This window comes from Dama dama, chromosome 3, assembly GCF_033118175.1.
Source record: "Dama dama isolate Ldn47 chromosome 3, ASM3311817v1, whole genome shotgun sequence".
NCBI lineage: Eukaryota > Metazoa > Chordata > Mammalia > Artiodactyla > Cervidae > Dama > Dama dama.
In genome coordinates, this window is record NC_083683.1 from 44,376,537 (window position 1) to 44,386,005 (window position 9,469).

Below are 9,469 nucleotides of genomic sequence, written 5' to 3' on the forward strand. Positions count from 1 at the left end.
TTCAGTCTGAAACACACACTGAGAGCAGAAATATGGAGATGAACAAGAACTCAGTGCTGCTGGGGAGAGTCGGGGGATGGGGGACTTTATCTAGGAAGAGCTCATGAAACAGATAAAAGGAGAGTAGGGTTTGGAGGAGGAAGTGAGGGCCTGATGGGGCAGGGGGGTGGGGGGGGATGGCTGTTCCTCAGTGCTGGAGTCTCCCCACCTCTCCAGAGCATGGAGCCTCTGGACTTTGTGCTCTTTGGGGCTTCTTGGGGACTCTATGCTTCCCCTCCCTGGGGAAGACATCAGAGGAGGGATGCAGAGTTGGAAAAAGCGCTGGAGACTCAACCCAATGAGGAAAGGGAAAAGGAATTACAGACTGTGTCCAAGTCTATGAGAATTAATTACTCAAAAGGACCAGCTGTTCCTTATATTCAGTGAGGACAGAACAAAAGGAAACAGGCCCGGAGGGCTAAGACTTATATTTAGACACTTAGAAGGATTTCCCAGCAGTGTGTAAAGCTGAGGCCCTGAGATCCTGGGAAGGGTAGGTGGGGGTGACCTCTCAAGGAGATTCTCACCTATGGAAGGCAGGAGATGTGGGCCTGGCATGAAGGCAGGGGATTGAACAACCTGACCTTGCAGGATCAGCTGAGTACTGAGTTCAAGCATTGCTTCTGACACTAGGGCAGGGTCGACTTTGTGGGTATCTAACCTGTGCAGACACACAGGCCCTACACTGGGTTTAATGCTCTGCTATTGCCATCTTGGAATTCTTACTCATGTTTGAACAGAAAGCCTAGCATTTTCATTTTGTACTGGGCCCTACAAATTATGTAGCCGGTTCTGCACCAGGATGAGTAGGAAAGAAAAGCCAGGCGTAGGAGGTAGGGGTGAGTGGGTGGGGGGTTAGCAGAGGGGTAAGGTGGGTTTGGTTTCATTTTAATTGTAGAGTGGGAAACTAAAGTTAGACAACCTAAGGATTTTTCAAATGTGAGAGACATGGAAACATTCGAACAGGGTACCAGAGAAGGAAGAACTATGGGTCTCTTCACAGAAGTGGGGTGGATTCCTGTGAATTCCATTTATCCATCTACTCAGCACATAGGAGAGAGTCTCAGCTCTGTGGGCTTCAGGGAGAGGACGTCCCCTCTCTGGGTCTCCTCCACTGAGGCCAGAGGCACCATGGAGTCCTGGCAAGAGCGGTAACCCTGGGGACGTGTTACCAGTGCCAGCCTGAGCTAGACTGGATACCCCCAAAGGCTCTTCCCAGCTGTGTGCTGTTTTCTTTGACTCTAAGATTCAGAAAACCACCGGCTCCCAAGCTCTGACACCACAGCTCAGGTGAAAAGGCAGTTTGGCCAGTGCTAACTTTGATGAGGGTGGGGCGGCCAGAGCTCTGCCCGGCACCTCAGGAAGAGGCTGGCAGACAGGGACCACAATTTGAATCACTGAGTCACCTTCCTCTTCCTCTCCAGCTCCTCCAGGATGTCCCCAGGATGGCTTTGTCCACTCTTTGCCCACCCAGAGTCGGAGCCCCAAAGATGACTCATCTCAGGAGAGAATCTCTTAAGTAACGAGAGCACATCAGGGCAGGAGTTTGCGACAAGATGGTGCCCACACGATGCCGGGGGGACCTGGGCTCTGTTTAGAGGCTGCCCCCGCACCATCTCTTGGCAGTCCAGCCACCTGTGGATTGTCCCTTCCCATGAGCCTCCTTGAGGATGACTCTCCTCCACCCAACTGCCCGTGCTGGAGGACAGCATCCAGCCTCAGAGTTGGAGGCCCTGTGTGTGAGCCTCAGGTTCCATATCTGTATGAAAGGGATGCAAACTCTGTCTCCACCACATTCTCCAAATAAAAGCAAAAGACCCAGGACTTCCCTGGTGGTCTAGTGGCTAAAACTCCATTCTCCCAATGAAAGGGGCCTAGGTTCACTCCTTGGTCAGGGAACTAGATCCCACATGGTGCAACTAAGATCCAGTGCAGGCAAATTAATTAATTTTTTTTTTTTTAAAAAAGGCCTGTAAGCTTCCTTTTCCAGATGTAAAACCCTCACAGACACCTGGTTTTGAGAGAGGGAGGCTGAGCTGTGGGGCAAGATAAACAGCATGAACCAAGAGTCAGGAGGGCAGAGGCTTGGCTGTGTGGCAGGGAGGTGAACTTTCTTACCTGTTCAAATACCAGGGCTAAATGTTGCCTCTTCTATGAATAGTACTCTGAGGGGTTGTTGTATAGATGAGTGTAGAGCCACTGCACAGGACTTTGAGGGATGAGGCAGCCATTCTGAAAATAACTCAGGAAATCCCAAATAAGCACCAAGTAAATATGTTTTTTTTTTTTTTAAATTCTGCAGAAGAGTTTACCATGAGAAGCGACTCTCATCCCCAGACCCTCCTGCTGGGGCCAACCCCTTCCCAAAGCTATTTATTTCTCTGACATTTACTTTGATCACTCTAAATAATATGCTTACACTGGTATCTCTAGATTTTTTTTTTCAAGTTTATTGAGGTATAACTGACAAATACAATTGTAAGATATTTAAAGTATAAACACTATAAATCAACTATACTTCAATGTTTTAAAAGATGCAAGATTTTTAAAAAAGATATTTAAAGTGTACATCATGATGATTTGATATGCATATTCATTGTGAAAGGAGTCTTCCTATCTACATAATCAACACATCCATCACTTCACCTATTTATCCTTTATTTTTTTTTGGTGAGAAGTTTTTTGGGTAAGTAAAATTTAAGTTATATTCTCTCAGCTAATTTCAATTATCCAGCAGAGTGTTATGAGCTAGAGTTGTCACTGAGTGAAGGGCTCCTGTGCCCACTGTGCAGAAAACCCCACTCTGACAGCAGGAGTTTGCAGCAAAGTAAGGAATTATCGCAGGACACCAAGCAAGGGACTGGGAGCCAAGCCTCCCATCCACTCCCACGTGGTCTTTGAGGCAGGGGTTTTTTAAGGGGAAGATCAAAGAGGCTGGGATTAATCATCGTCTTGTGACAGTTCTGTGAACATTTCTTAATGGTAGTTTCGAGAATCAGGATATCTCTGGTTTATGATTCTCTGGCCAGGTGGTTCATGGCTTTGGGGTCTGTTAGTTATTCTTGCCCTCGACAAACAACCTTAGTTTGTACATTAATGGTGATATTTATATTAGCAATTTTAGTCATGAATGATGTTATCAGCAACAGCAATTTTAGTCATCTGACTCTGGTTGATTGGTGTTCAGTTAGCACAGGATTGAGGTCAGAGGGAACAAGAAAGGGAGCAGGTTTTGGATAAAGAGATTGATCATAAACTTGGTAAGGAAACTGTTTTAGAGGGCCTCGGTGTCACAGTTGCCATGTTATACATTAGATCCTCAGACCTTATTCACCTTAGAGCTGAAAGTATGTATCCTTTACCAACCTCTCTCCATTTCTCCACCCCTCTGCCTCTGGCAAGCACTTTTCCACTCTCAGTTTTTACGAATTTGACTTGCTTTTAGATTCCACATGTAAGGGATCCCATGTACCCATGTAGTATTTGTCTCTCTGCTATCTCTAGATTTTAAAGCTTCGGAATTAGGTCACTTAGGTTCTCTTCCTTCTAATTATTGATCATACGTTATTCTTTTTATAAATTTAATAATATATGTTTGTGCTTAGTCACTCAGTCGTGTCCGACTCTTTGCGACCCCATGGACTGCAGCTCACCAAGCTCCTCTGTCCATGGAGATTCTCCAGGCAAGACTACTGAGAGGTTGCCATGCCCTCCTCCAGGGATCGAACCTAAGTCTCCCACATTAGAGGTGGATTTTTTACCATCTGAGCCACAAGGAAGCCCAATATACCTTTAGTTCCTGTTCTATTTATATCACACAGTGTCCCTTGACTCTTCAGTACATCAGGAGAGTGGAGCTGCAATTTTGCCACAATAAAAGAAGATGTGGGAACTTCTATGGTGGTCCAGTGGTTAAGCTGCAGAGTGCTTCGAACACAGGGGACGCGGGATCAATCCCTAGTGGGTGATCTCACGTGCTGCATAGCATGGCAAAGAAAAAAAAGGGAAGATGGGTCCACTGATCTTGGTTTGAGAGGATGTTCCATTGAAACTCAGGACGTGAAGATGCCCTGCAGGTCTGGTTGAGCATTTGTTTGCCACAGGAGTTGCCAGGGTATCGAGGCTTTTGCCCACTCTAAACAGAAGCAGGGCCTGAGTTTGCTGGAGTGAGGGTGGGCAGAGTTGCCCAGCAAGGGGAAAATGGGCCTGCCAGGCTCTAGAGTGGTACTAAGGGGATCCTTGCTGCTGGAAGAGAGTCTGAGCAGCTAAAGGAACCATTCCCAATGGGGAGGACTTGGTATTTGTATAAGGAGGGAGGTCTCTAGGAGAAAGGGGGTCCTCCTTGTATAAGGAGGCTGGGAGAGAGATTGTTTGCAAGAGACGCCGAGTGGCTGGGTGAGGCCAGAGGCCAGCGGGATTTCCTTCAGCTCCCGCCACTCGGGTGGGTGGGACCGGATTGTTGGAGCAGGACACAGGAATCTGCCTTTGTTTCCAGCTGGAGGGGAAATGCCACAAATCCTGCCCCTTTCCTACCCCTTCCAGCATCTGTGCCCAGACGCTGCCCTTCCCAGCGCCAGGGGGCCTGGCACTGAGGGTTCCCAGCGACCTCTTGTCTCTAAGACTCCCTCATCTGCAGGCTCTGCCCCTTGCTCCCCAGGGCAGATCCCAGATGCAGGATGAAGGGGCGGTGGGGTAGCTAAGACTGGTGTGGAGGAAATAACCATAGAGTTGGATTTAGGCTTCAGCTGCCCACCTCTCTCCTTTCCCTGAGAGGACCACAGATTTCACAGTTGAGGAAGGTACCCAGGTCTGTGGGGAGGACTCAAGGGTCAGGCTTGGACCTCCCTCAGCCCCCCAACTCTCGCTCCCCATGGTTAGACAGACTCTGCAGCTTCCACCACAGTCACACAGGCCATGTGTGAAGCCAGGTGGCTGGGGGACCACAAAGTGTTGGGGAGCAGTGGGGATCAGAAGGGGAGGGGTGGGCCAGGAACCACAGGGAGTGGGGGGACCCTGCCTTTATTCTTGCCTCTGTCAGTGAGCAGATGTGTTTGTGCAGCTGTGTGATGGGGTATTTATGTGTGCTCGTGTGGGTGGCTTCTGTGTGTGTGACTAGGAGTTTGTAGACCAATGGGCCTTTGTGTATTTCTGTGCCTGTGGACCCACAGGCCCCCGTGGGCCCCGGCTGACTGTGTGTCCGCATGTGACACTGTGTGTCTGACTACGAGTGATGCAGAGTCTATCCAACCCCACTCCTTACACGCAAGTATTCCCTTCAGGTGTGGTATCTTCCTTAAACACGGGAAGCCATGGGCCCTCTGAGGCAGAGAGAGGCATGACTGGCTGGTGACTGTGGGGTGGATGATACAGAGAAGATGTTTTCAACCATCTGGAAAATAGGACAGCTGGAGAGGAGGGAATCCTGTCCAGGTGCCCCAGGTGGGGAAAAGCGGGACAGAAATCAATGAGCCCCAACTTGTCGTTCTGTCCCCCCCCCCCCCCCCGCCCACAATAAATGCACTCCCTTGCCTTCTCTTGACCTAACAGGAGTCTCCTAGGCCATGTCCTGGAGTAACCAGGAACACTGCCACTCCTGGAAGCAGGGCAGCCCCTGAAAAAAAGAAGGAGGTGATAACGGCCCCTCTGAGCATCCCAGAGAAGGGTCAGATACAATTTAGCAAATGAACAAGCATCCCAGACCTTAGTGGAACCTGAACTTGGTTCTTTTCTATACACATTCATTGAGCCTGTATGGGTCAGGCACAGAGGCAGGGGTGAGGAAGACAGACATGGTCTCTGCCTTCGCTGGAGTGAGGGGAGGGTTTCCCAGGAGTCCCCACAGCCTGGCTGACATCCCAGTGAGTACAGTCAACCTGCAATCCTCTCTGGAGGAGCCCGTCTGCCAGGCTGGCGGGCCATGCCCGCTGCGGTGTTGGGAATGGGCTTAGGCTGCAGAGCTGCGTGTGGGAGAGCAGGTCTGAGAAGGTCATCTGGGAGAAGTGTGTCTCATTCAGGGGCCACCAGAATGGTATCCAAGACTTGCAGGGGAGGCCATGGGGTTCCAAAGACACATCCACTGGCCTCCTCCACGGAACTGCCCCCTCGGCCGTTTCCTCACCCATTGCCGCCCAGCGCAGTAACAAAAGCTTTTGTTTACCAGGTGCTGACTGTGAGCCAGGCCATGCTCTATGCAGGGCGTGCCTCCCACTGTTTAGGCGGCACAGCAACCCTGGGAAGTAGCGATTGGATATTATCACATTGGATGTTACAAAGAAGGAGACTGAGGCTGGAGAGGAGCTGGTCACAGAGATAAGAGGCCGGGTCAGGAGTCAAACCCAGGTCTGCAGGTCGCAGCAGGGCGGCTTTGATGTGGCCTGTGTTCTTTACCGCTAGGGGCCTTGTCCTGGGCTCCTTGGCCTCTGCTGACGGGGACTCAGTTGGGAAGCATCAGGAGCCGGGCTAGAGTGTGGAGAAGCTGGAATGCTAGTGGAGGGGTTAACTCAGGGCGGCACAGGTAGAGTGGCCCTAGGCTTCTTTCCTCGCTGGTGACCTGAAGGGCTGTCAGGAGCTGCTAGAGGATTAGAGAGAAATGGCTTGACCTGGGACGCTGGCTGCCCTGGAGATGGCCAGGGATGGAGAGATGGGTATTCTCCAAGGTGGAAAGGCTCCCTCTGCTGGAAAATGTTGCATGACCTGTGGCCCAGGTGTGACTGCCTGCCCATGGAACTTCCCAGCCCAGATCTACCCCAGGCCAGCCAGTTGGGAGGGAGAGCCACAGCAGGTAGTTCTCTGGCCCTGAGGATGCCATGGTCACCGCTGCACACTCGTAAAACTCAAGCCAGTTAGAAGTGGGAAGGAGTCTCAGAGGGCCAGGGAGCCTTGGCTGTGAGTGGCGCAGTGGAAGGGACGTGGGATCCAGAGCCCACAGACTTGAACTCCAAGAACCACTTAGCCAGCTGGTGACCTTGGGCAAGTAGCTTAACTGTCACATTGCCTCAATTTTGTCAACTGTAAAAGAGGAAGGTTGCAAGAATTAGGCCAGGCACAGGCTTTCCAGGTCTCACTAGTGGTAAAGAACCTGCCAATGCAGGTGCCATAAGAGACTCCTGGGTGAGGAAGATCCCCTGGAAGAGAAAATTTTGCAACTCACTCCACTGTTCTTGCCTTGAGAATCCCATGGACAGAGGAGCCTGGTGGGCTACAGTTCATGGGGTTGCAAAGAATCAGACACGACTAAAGCAACTTAGTGCATGGTGCAGACAGCTGCATTTATTCATCTAATTCTCACAACAGCCCTACATGCTAATGTTACCTCCACTTTACATACGAGAGTCTTGAGGCTTAGAAAGTTCCTATAACCCACCAGAGCCCAAAGGCGAGCTAGGCTGAAGCATGTATTCCCCATGCTGCTCCAAGCCTGTCATGTGGTTCCTTTCCTGGCTGCAATGCCCAGTGCCAGGGCTGGCTTCTTGGGCTTTGATTTCAGCAGTGGTTGAGGAGGAAAGAACTCTAGCTCCATTCTGGAGGTTTGGAAGCAACTCAATCAAACTCGGTTCTCCAAGGCCCTCCCATAGCACTTCAGCTCTTGGCAGCACTTTACAGTATACAGATCCTCTTTACCTTTATTAGCTAATACATCTTTCTAATAATCCTGTTAACAGATGAGAAAAAGAGAGGTAAGAGAAACTTAAGTGTCGTATTCAGGATCACACAGGTAGGGAATGGCAAAGTTAGCCTTGAACCCACTCTGGTTCACCACCGTTTCTAGGAGAAATCACACACTATCTCACCCTAATAGTTGCTGTCACCTCAGCATTTGTGTATGTTTTCCTCTGTTCAAAGAACAGATCTGTTTTATTTTAAATTGAGGTAAACACATGTACACCCATGGCTGATTCATGTCAATGTATGGCAAAAACCACTACAATATTGTAATCAGCCTCCAATTAAAATAAATTTTTAAAAAATTGAGGTATAATTGACAATATTATATAAATTTCAGTTGTATAATATAGTAATTTACAATTTTAAAGGTTATATTCCATTTATAGTTATTATAAAGTATTGGCTATATTCCCTGTGCTATACAGTATTTCCTTGTAGTTTTATTTTATACATGGTAGTTTGTACCTCTTAATTGCCTAACCTTATCTTTCCCCTCCCACTTCCCTCTTTCCTTGGGTTACCACTAGTTTATCCTCTGTGAGTCTATTTCTTATTTGTTATGCTCACTAATTTGTTTTATTTTTTTATTTTTCACACAGCATTTGTCTTTCTCTGACTTATTTCACTCAGAATACCACCTTCCAAGTCCATTCATGTTATTGCAAATGGCAAAATTTTATTTTTTTTACAGTGGTATTCCATTGTGTGTGTATGTATATATACACAACATACCTTTATTCATTCATCTTTTGATGGACACAGGAGCAGATTTATTTTTAAGTCTTTCAAAATTTGGTAATACATGACTAAAAAGTCAAAACATTTTGTGCAGAAGAATTCCAAATAATTTATGTAGATATTCCACCCCCAAGAGAATGGAGTATCATTCCCCACTCCTTAAGTGTGGGCTTCAGATAATGACAGTACAATATAGAAAAGCGGGGCAGAGTTAACAGTACAGTGGAGAAACCTGAAACAAACACCACCTCAGCCAGGTGATCGAGTCATGTTTATAATAGGATATGTATCCTGGACGTAATGTAAAGCTGCTAAGTCACTTCAGTCGTGTCTGACTCTGTGCCACCCCATAGATGGCAGCCCACCAGGCTCCCCCATCCCTGGGATTCTCCAGGCAAGAACAGTGGAGTGGGTTGCCATTTCCTTCTCCAATATATGAAAGGGAAAAGTGAAAGTGAAGTCGCTCAGTCGTGTCCGACTCTTCACGACCCCATGGACTGCAGCCCACCATGCTCCTCCGTCCATGGGATTCTCCAGGCAAGAGTTACTGGAGTGGGGTGCCATTGCCTTAACCTCTGTGGTCTTCTTCCCCAAAACCCACAACCCGGTCTATTCAGAAAAACATCAGACAAATCCCAGTTAAGGGACCACCTACAAAATACTGACCAAGCATCCTCAAGACTGTCAAGGTTATCGGAAACAAGGAAAATCTGAGAAACTCAAGTCAAGAGGAATCTTTGGAAATGTGATGGCTAAATGGAAGGCATCCTAAACAGACAAAGGATGTTAGGAAAAAACTAAGGAAACCTGAATTAAGAATGGATGTATTAATATTCACCCATTAATTACCAAATATACTATACTTGTATCAATAAAAGAAGACAGTGGGTGTGAGGTATATGGAAACTTTCTGCACAATCTTCACAATTTTTCTGTAAATCTACAACTGCTAGAAAAAAAAAATAACTTTACTTTTTAAAGAAGCTTGAAGTTTCAAAAAAAAAAAAACCCCGTGAAAAGTCTCCCT